The following is a 9,576-nucleotide window of genomic DNA, read 5'->3' on the forward strand; positions in this document are numbered from 1 at the left end:
AGGGAGGAATCTGCAAAATAGAGCAACACAAAATAAGAGATCGAAGGAGATGATCTACCATTGCTGGAATGTCCTTCATCATCAAGTAATGCCTTGATGTTTCCTCAAAGGCAACTAAGAGAGAAGGAAATAAACGATTTTAAGAGCTACATTTAACACTGGGCCAAAGCAATAGTAGATTACCGTTTAGTTTACTTAACTAGAAAACTGATTTGGCCAGACAATACATTTACTATGTAATCTGACGGCACTTTTATTATGATTTCATGATAAAAAGCACTGAGCAGGTTGCTCAGAAATGTCAAAACTCTCTCCAAAGTAGAACGTATTGATTAATAAGGGATCCTTCGTGCCCAGTACCTAACAGGTGCCATTTTAAAACGCAAACTATTTCCTGATAGCTCGGTAGGTTTCAAGGTTAATGTAGTAATACCACCATCCATAGCTGCCAGGGGCAGCTGGAGCCATTTACACTGAATATCTTAATGTAGATGTACAAAGTTTCCCCCAAGATGAAACAAAAACCAAGCGGCAGAAAATCCGAACTCGTTTACTATTCAGAGAAAGTGGTGTGTTCTGCACTGGTCTCTTCTGAGAAGGTGTGAGGTGAAGGCTTTGCTGTGAATTGTCAAATCTGCTTTTCCAGAAAGGATGTTTGAATTATAATAGAAAGAAGAACATGTGAATTTGGGGAAAAATGAAGAAAACCATATTAGGAACAAATGAATAATGTGTCAAGGGTCTTATCACTGGAGGGCAAAGGATAACCATCCTCAAAGTGCAACATATGAGGGTACTGAGTTAGAGGAACATAAAGATTGCAATGAAAAGATTCACAGCATTGGGAGATCTTTGAGGAGCTTGATCTGTGGATACCACATTATAGCTCTATAAATTCCAGGCAGAAATGAATGGCGGTTCTGCAAGTTTGAGGCATAAATCATTTCTAAGGGGGACTTGTCGGGATGCAGTTAGTTCTGAGCGGTGGAGATGAAGGCATGGCTTTTTCCGGAATGGAGTGGACCAGGCGGAAGTGTTAGCCCCAGTAAAAATTGTAAAAGCACTAAGTAGACCTCAAAGTTCAATTTATGGTTAGGACTTTGAATTGAAGATTTTCAACATAATGACCAACCTGTGCACTTATGTACATTCCTACTTGAATAGAAGTGTGTCAGATATTTCCAAGAAGAAAATGATGATAAAGACTAACCCAGGAAGAGTTTTCTCTTGAAAAATCGCAAAGAGGCCCCAGCGACTTACGACGTAAGAAACAGAAAGCTAGGAATGTGATTAGAATAGGTGTTTGACTGCATGACTTCTGTGGACCTACATTTTATAATGATCTTCAATTTTCTTCTCTTTCCATCACTATCACCTTATTAACTAGAGTATTTCTGCAGATACTGTTGCTGAGATCCTTTAGGTTTCTTGACACCGGACATACACGATCCACCTTTGGTTTGGAAATTAGGAAAGACGGCAAGATGAAGGCTGATGACATTTACCAGCTTTATAAATAAAGTGGAATTAAAATACTGAAACATATTCTTCCATTTTTTTTTTTTTTTTTTTTTTTTTTTAGTACACATAGATCCTCAGGTGCCCTTGAGCAGTCTGTCTAGATCAGGGGCACATGCACTTGTTCCTGGGTACAGAAATTGTCCCCCACTAGTATTCTTCCTATTTAAGTTCTTAGTATTTGCCCTTTACTACCCACATCATAGCAGGATTCCTTGAAACCTATGAATACCTTTGGAAAACGTGTACTTAAAAACAGTTCTTATAACTAAGTAGAGTTAGCAATGTGACTGTTTAAATTAATTGAGGAATATAACCAAGAAGCCTATTTTTTTTCCTGTATCATTCTCTATCTCACTAAACTTAACACAAATGTGCAAAGACTCCTGTGAAAATATTTGATGTGTACTTCTTTAAATGACTCCGATGTTTCAGGATCAATTTATGGTTACATATTTTTTAAAGGCAGATTTCCTCATTGATTGTCCCAATCCCACTTTCCATTATACATCAACACTGTTCCTACGAGGATCCAGGCTTTAAGTGTTCTGCGCCACTAATAAAGGGAGCTTTAATACCTAAGAAGGGCACATTAACACTTGTGAAGAGAGGCTCAGCAGAAGCTCTGGACATGGGGAGGTGTCCTGCTAAATGGGCTGGAGTCAGTTCTGGCCATGATCCAGTGAGGGCCTTTGCTCAACGGCAATAAAAAAATCAGCTGATGTGATTTGGCTGCAAGGGCAAGGAACTCTATGGATTCTATCTCAGCTTCTCCAAGATATTTGACGTCTCCCTCTTTATTATGGTAGAAAGTCTAAGTGCCACACCCCTCGAGGCTTTCCCTTCTGATTTGCAAGAGCATAGATTGGGAGTCAAAAGGAAACCAAATGCTCCCTATTCCTGCTCTAAGGATTATAATTCTCCCCAACCCTATGAGGAATCTTCGGACTGGGGAAGGTTATGGGAGGGGGAGAGGTAATTATAGATAGGAATTTCCATATTTTATCTCACCATATCTTAACAATGTGATGCAAACTATGACTATCCACTTCCCTTGGGGGAACAGCATGTATTTGAAGCCTTTGGAAAGCCAGATATTCTGGACAACTCTCTCCTTTGGTTCAATGCTATTTATTTGAGTAGGATCACTTCTTATAAAATATACTCCATCAGGACAAGGAAGCTTTCCCTCTCTTCTATGTCAGTGGTTCACAAACTTTGCTGCACATTAGAATCACCAGGGGAACTTTTAAAATTCTCCCTCATACCAATTAAGACAAAACGTCAGTGGGTGGAATCTGATATCAGCAAGTTTTCAAGATCCATGGGAAATTCCAGTGTATAGCAATGGTCTAGTAGTTAGTGGAAGGCTTCAGTGTGATAATCAGGTGGAGGAGCTTTCTGAGAAAGGAATGAGTGGTGGAAAAGTCTACAGTAATTGGCACTGAAGGAGGCAGAGAAAGAATGAGATGAAGAGGCGGGGCTTTAGTGGCAGGTGGTCCTGGAGAAACGGAGGTGGGGGATGGGAGTGGTACCCATTGACAGTCTTAATTCATGGGAAGAAATGTTCCTCTTTTTCCCCAAGTGTCAATACATGATTGGTAATCATTTTAAAATAGTGTTAGTGGTTGAATTGTGTCCCCCCCAAATTGATATGTTGAAGCCTTAATTCCCAGTATCTCAGAATGTGACTGTATTTGGAGACAGGAAGTTTAAAGAGGTAACTAAGTGAAAATGAAGCCCCAGAGTGGGCCCGAATCTGAGCTGACTGGTGCCCGTAAAGGAACAGGAAATTGGATACACAGAGAGACATCACTGGTGTGTGTGCACAGATATAACCATGTGAAGACACAGCAAGAAGGCAGCCTTCTGCAAACCAAGAAGAGAGGCCTCGGAGGAAACCAACCCTGCTGGCACTTTGATCTTGGATTCCCAGTTTCCAAAACTGTGAGAAAATAAATTTCTGTTGGTAAAGCCACCCAGGCTGTAGTATTCTGTATGGCAGCCCTAGGAAACTAACACCCAGAGTATAAAAATTTGATGGCATGATAAACATTTCAGATGCTTTTAAGTACAGATTTTATTGAATTACCAGTGCAACTCATCTTAATCTAAATAATTTTCTTAATGCTTTTCAAGCTGTCATGAAACTGTTTTCTGCAGTGAGCACAAGCTATTTCTCAACTGCCCTGTTTTTGGCTGCTCCTTACCTAGTAAATCCTGCCCCAACTTCAAGGTCCAGTCCTAAGTTATTCTCTTCCAGGAAGTCTTCCCAGATCACCCCAATGCTTAGTGCTCCCTACTTTCCTGAACCCACAGGTCTAGTGATCTATATCACAAAATTGGCTCCTAATCATAAACTGATCTTTGACATCTCAAGTGTTGTTGCCACATCTACAATTTCACTTTCCGTACATTTTGATCATTTCCCCCACCGAATTATTTTTTTTATTTGTAATATTTTTTTATTATGTTAGTCACCGTACAGTGCATCCCTGGTTTTTGATGTAATGTTCCATGATTCATTAGTTGCGTATAACACCCAGTGCACCATGCAATACGTGCCCTCCTTACTACCCATCACCGGTCTATCCCATTCCCCCACCCCCCTCCCCTCTGAAGCCCTCAGTCTGTTTCTCAGAGTCCATAGTCTCTCATGCTTCATTCCCCCTTCTGATTACCCCCCCTTTCTTTATCCCTTTCTTCTCCTACCGATCTTCCTAGTTCTTATGTTCCATAGATGAGAGAAACCATATGATAATTGTCTTTCTCTGCTTGACTTATTTCACTTAGCATTATCTTCTCCAGTGCTGTCCATGATGCAGCAAATGTTGAGAAATTGTTCTTTTTCATAGCTGAGTAATATTCCATTGTATATATGAACCACATCTTCTTAATCCAGTCATCTGTTGAAGGGCATCTCAGCTCCTTCCATGATTTAGCTATTGTGGACAATGCTGCTATGAACATTGGGGTGCATATGGCCCTTCTCTTCACTATGTCTGAATCTTTGGGGTAAATACCCAGTAGTGTAATGGCTGGATCACAGGGTAGCTCAATTTTAACTTTTTAAGGGACCTCCACACTGTTTTCCAGAGTGACTGTACCAACTTGCATTCCCACCAACAATGTAGGAGGGATCCCCTTTCTCCACATCCTCTCCAACAATTGTTGTTTCTTGCCTTAACAATTTTTGCCATTCTAACTGGCGTAAGGTGGTATCTCAGTGTGGTTTTGATCTGAATTTCCCTGATGGCTAATGATTTTGAACATTTTTTCATGTGTCAGCCATTTGCATATCTTCATTGGAAAAGTGTCTGTTCATATCTTCTGCCCGTTTTATGATTTGTTTATTTGTTTCTCGTGTATTGAGTTTGAGAAGTTCTTTGTAGCTCTTGGATACCAGTCTTTTATCTGTAGTGTCATTTGCAAATATATTCTCCCATTCCGTGGGCTGCCTCTAAGTTTTTTTTGACTGTTTCCTTGGCTGTGCAGAAGCTTTTAATCTTGGGGGGCGCCTGGGTGGCACAGCGGTTAAGCGTCTGCCTTCGGCTCAGGGCGTGATCCCGGCGTTGTGGGATCGAGCCCCACATCAGGCTCCTCTGCTATGAGCCTGCTTCTTCCTCTCCCACTCCCCCTGCTTGTGTTCCCTCTCTCGCTGGCTGTCTCTATCTCTGTTGAATAAATAAATTAAAAAAAAAAAAAAAGAAGCTTTTTATCTTGGTGAAGTCCCACAAGTTCATTTTATCTTTTGTTTCTCTTGCCTTTGGAAATGTGTCATGAAAAAGGTTGCTGTGGCCGATGTCGTAGAGGTTGCTGCCTATGTTCTCCTCTAGGATTTTGATGGATTCCTGTCTCACATCGAGGTCTTTCATTCATTTAGAGTTTATCTTTGTGTATGGTGTGAAAGAGTGGTCAAGTTTCTTGAAAGACATTGAAGAAGACACAAAAAGATGAAAAAATATTCCATGCTCATGGATCAGAAGAATTAACATAGTTAAAATGTCCATGCTACCAAGAGCAATCTACACTTTCAATGCCATCCCAATCAAAATACCAATGACATTTTTCAAAGAACTGGAACAAACAGCCCTTAAATTTGTGTGGAACCGGAAAAGGCCCCGAATCGCCAAGGAATTGTTGAAAAGGAAAAACAAAGCTGGGGGCATCACGTTGCCAGATTTCAAGCTGTACTACAAAGCTGTGATCACAAAGACAGCATGGTACTGGCACAAAAACAGACACATAGACCAATGGAACAGAATAGAGAACCCAGATGTGGACCCTCGGCTCTTTGGGCAACTAATCTTTGGTAAAGCAGGAAAAAACCCAGTGGAATAAAGACAGTCTCTTCAATAAATGGTGCTGGGAAAATTGGTCAGCTACATGCAAAAGAATGAAACTTGACCACTCTCTCACTCCCCTACCAAATTATAAACTCCTTGGCATAGGGACCCTAACTATTAATTTTCTCTATCTCCTATAATATCTGACAAGGTTCTTCCAGAAATATTGATTGATAAGTAATTAAGAGGGTTTCTACAGACACTATCACACTTTGTACCTGAGCTTAATTAAATCTCAAAAGATCAAAGACAGGATAGAAAGATATTCTTTCTATAATGACTGTGTCACAATCAGCTATCAGCATTTTAACATTGATGAGCAGTCGCAGGTGACTTTGAGACCCGTAAATGGTTATTTTCTAATTCCAAGTGAAGTTAAGAGATGATGGAGGAAAAAATATAACCTAAAGGTTATGTTTAGTGATCTTTTTTTACCGGGACACACTCCAGTGAGCAGAAGGAAAGCATCTCCTACAAACAATACGGGGAACTGGTGCTAACGACTAGATTTAAAACTTTAAAATCTTCCTAATTAGACCCTATTCTAGTGCCACTTGATAAAGTTGTGTTGGAGAAACACTGTCACTGCACATTTTCAGATGACATAATCCGTCACAGCTCAGCGAGTCATAACATTAGCTAAAAAATTCTAGGATTAAGTCACCATATTTTATTGTACAATAAGGTAGAACTGAATTATTCTTACCCTGATTTTTAATGATTTGCCCATGGGTCTCTGTCTGTTTTGTGGTGTGATTTCCAACATAGGGTGATGATCAAGACAAGACAAAATAATTTGCTAGGGGTGAGAGTAGAAAATAATGAGTCAAATTTTAAAGATCTATATAATAATACTCTTTATCTATGAGATGCCATCATATGTGAAATATGAATGATGTCAGTAAATGGCCCTCAATTTAAAAGTTAGCAGTCAGAAGTTGCCTTCCATGCAATGTATGAGCTACTGTTTCCTCTGTGTACTTGTCCTTTTAGGTTTGCTTTACTAACAAAGTTTTGGGGAAGGAAAGAGGGTACTGGAGGAGTGTCAGTCTTGAACAATTTTCATTTTTCTTCTCTGTATCAGTTAGTTATTGCTGTGTAACAAGAGAAAAGTAAAAACATAAATCTGTCTCTTACCAAAATGTTTATTCAGTGCATGCACCCAGGTGAGCTTTGGGATGACTGATGTAGGTGGGCTCACCTGGGCAGCTCTGCCAGTCTTCACTGGATTGTCCACACATCTCCTCTCCTCTTGGGAAGCCCATGTATGTTCTCATGGTAATAAAAGGTGCCAGAGAGCAAGCCTAGTCACATATGTGTTACTCGCACCTCTGCTTATGTCACATCTGCTAACATTCTTGACAAAGCAAGTCACACGGCTGGACTCGGAATGTATGGGCTAGGACATACGCTGTGGTGGGAGAAGCTCTGAAGTGACGCAGTAAAGGATGTAGATACAAGGAAGGACAAAGAACTGGGGACACTACGCATCTACCACATTCTTGTTGTTCTCCATTCCTTATTAATCCATTCATTAGAAATTTGTTGGGTGTACTAAAAATCTCATATTCAAGGTGACTCCCCCTTCTATTTGTCTATCACCTTGTAAATAGCTTTTCTATATCTTGGGGGAAGGGTATTCAAATCCCTGTTTGAAATGGCAAGAGAAACAGATAAAGCAGGTGCTGCATGTGGCCTGGAGCTGCATTTTGCTCGTCGCAGTGGGTAAAGAACAGCAGGATGGCAGCACCAGGGGCCTTCTCTTGGGTGCCAGGTTCAAGTACTTGTGCACAAGCTGCATCAGGACTGTGGCATAAAGATACATTTCTGGCATTCATTTTTATTTATTTTTTTATTGCAGTAAGAAGGCTAACATGAGATTTACCCTTCTAACAAACATTCAAGTGCACACTACAGCACTGTTAGCTACAGGGGCTGCTGTACAGTGGATCTCGACAACTTATTCATCTTCTGTAACTGAAACTTTATACCTACTGAACAACTCTCCGTTTCTCCCTCCACTCAGGCCCTGGCAATGACCCTTCTACTCTCTGTTTCTATGAGTTTGACCTCTCTAGGTACCTCACATAAGTGGAATTATGCAGTATTTGTCCTGTGAATGGCTTATTTCACTTAGCGTAATGTCATCTAGGTTTATCCCTGTTGTCACATGTGGCAAGATTTCCTTCTTTTGAAGACTGAATACTATCCCACTGTACGTATGTACTACATTGTCTTCATCCACTTATCTGTTGATGGGCATTTATTTTGCTTCCATATTTTGGCTATTATGAATAATGGCATAACGAACATGAGAGTGCATATATCTCTTCAAAATCCTGATTCCAGGGGTGCCTGGGTGGCCCAGTTGGTTCAGCATTTGCCTTTGGCTCAGGTCATGATCCCTGGGCATCAGGGTCTCCCTGCTCAGTGGGGAGTCTGCTGGTCCCTCTCCTGCTGCCCCTCCCCCCCTGCTCATGCTCTCTCTTTCTCTCTCTCTCAAATAAATAAAATCTTTTACAAAATTTTTTTAAAAGATCCTGATTTCAATTCTTTTGAATATATACTCAGAAGGAGAACTGCTGGGTTGTAATGATAATTCTGTTTTTAATTTTTTGAGAAACTGCCATACTGTTTTTCATTAGCAGCTACACCATTTCACATTCCCATCAAGAGTGTATAAGAATTCCAATTTCTCCACATACTTGCCACTTGTTATCTCTTGCTACACACACACACACACACACACACACACACACATATATATATATATAATGACACTCATCCTACAGGTAGGGGGTGATATCTCATTGTGGTTTTGATTGGCATTTCCCTGATGATTAGTTTTGAGCATTTTTTCACGTACCTCTTAAGCACCTGTATGTCTTCTTCGGGGAAATGTCTACTCAAGTCCTTTGCCCATTTTTAAATCAGGTTGTTTGTTTGTTATTGAGGTGTAGGAATTCCTTATATGTTTCGGATACTAATCTCTTATCAAATATATAGTTCAGACTCTTGAACAAATGATATTGGAAAAACTGGATATCTACATGCAAAATATTGAAACTGGATGTTTATCTTATACCGTACACAAAAATCAACTCAAAATTAAATATTTAAACATAAGACCTTGAACTATACTCCCAAAAGAAAACATAGGGGAAAGTTTTCTTGACATTAAGTTTGACAATGATTTTTTGGAAATGACAACAAAAGCACAGGAAACAAAATTAGGTTAAGTGGGACTACACCAAACTAAAATGCTTCTGCACAGCAAAGGAAACAATCAAGAGAGTGGAAAGGCAACCTACAGAATTGGAGAAGTATTTGCAAACCATATATCTGGCATTCACCATTTGGCCCTAAGGGTAGTGGCTTCCTTAACAGGACAGTTCTGCATCAGGGACTTGGGCATGTTTCTCCAGCCTCCTCGAAAGTTCTGTGAGCTCTCCAAAATTCTTTCTGTTTCAAGTAGCCAGAGTGGATTCTGTAACACTGACTGCTACTCTAAGCAGCTACTTCATGCAGAGGAATTAACTAGACTTTGTAGAGACAGGAGTTAAAATTCTTTGGGTCCAAGGAACAGAAATCTGAATTTATTTGAAGGCTCCGGGATAGCTTACAGAATGATGGAATGTCAGCTAAAGAACTAGGCCTGCAAAGAGGAGGAATTAGAAAATTTCTGAGTGTTCAGAGAGTAAACACTCAAGGC

Source organism: Ursus americanus, chromosome 3 (genome assembly GCF_024610735.1).
Source record: "Ursus americanus isolate L20-20 chromosome 3, mUrsAme1.1.p, whole genome shotgun sequence".
Taxonomy (NCBI): Eukaryota; Metazoa; Chordata; class Mammalia; order Carnivora; family Ursidae; genus Ursus; species Ursus americanus.